Below are 233 nucleotides of genomic sequence, written 5' to 3'. Positions count from 1 at the left end.
GTGCCGGGTGAGCGGCCGCCAGCAACCCGCTCCCACCTCTTTCGGCCTCGGGATCTCTGACGCGGGGCGCGCTGTCTGTTGTAACACCCGTCCCGGCTGAGCGGGCCCTGGGGCCGTGGGAAGGGGCTGCCCGCGGGGGGTAGCGGGTCGGGATGCGAGGGGTGTGTGTGAACGGCGCAGGGGTGAGCCTGAGGCCGGCTGGGGCGGGGCGGGGCGGCTCCAACCGAGAAATT

The sequence above is a fragment of the Pterocles gutturalis genome, unplaced genomic scaffold, assembly GCF_000699245.1.
Source record: "Pterocles gutturalis isolate BGI_N339 unplaced genomic scaffold, ASM69924v1 scaffold14550, whole genome shotgun sequence".
Classification (NCBI taxonomy): Eukaryota; Metazoa; Chordata; class Aves; order Pterocliformes; family Pteroclidae; genus Pterocles; species Pterocles gutturalis.
This window is presented reverse-complemented; position numbering follows the sequence as displayed.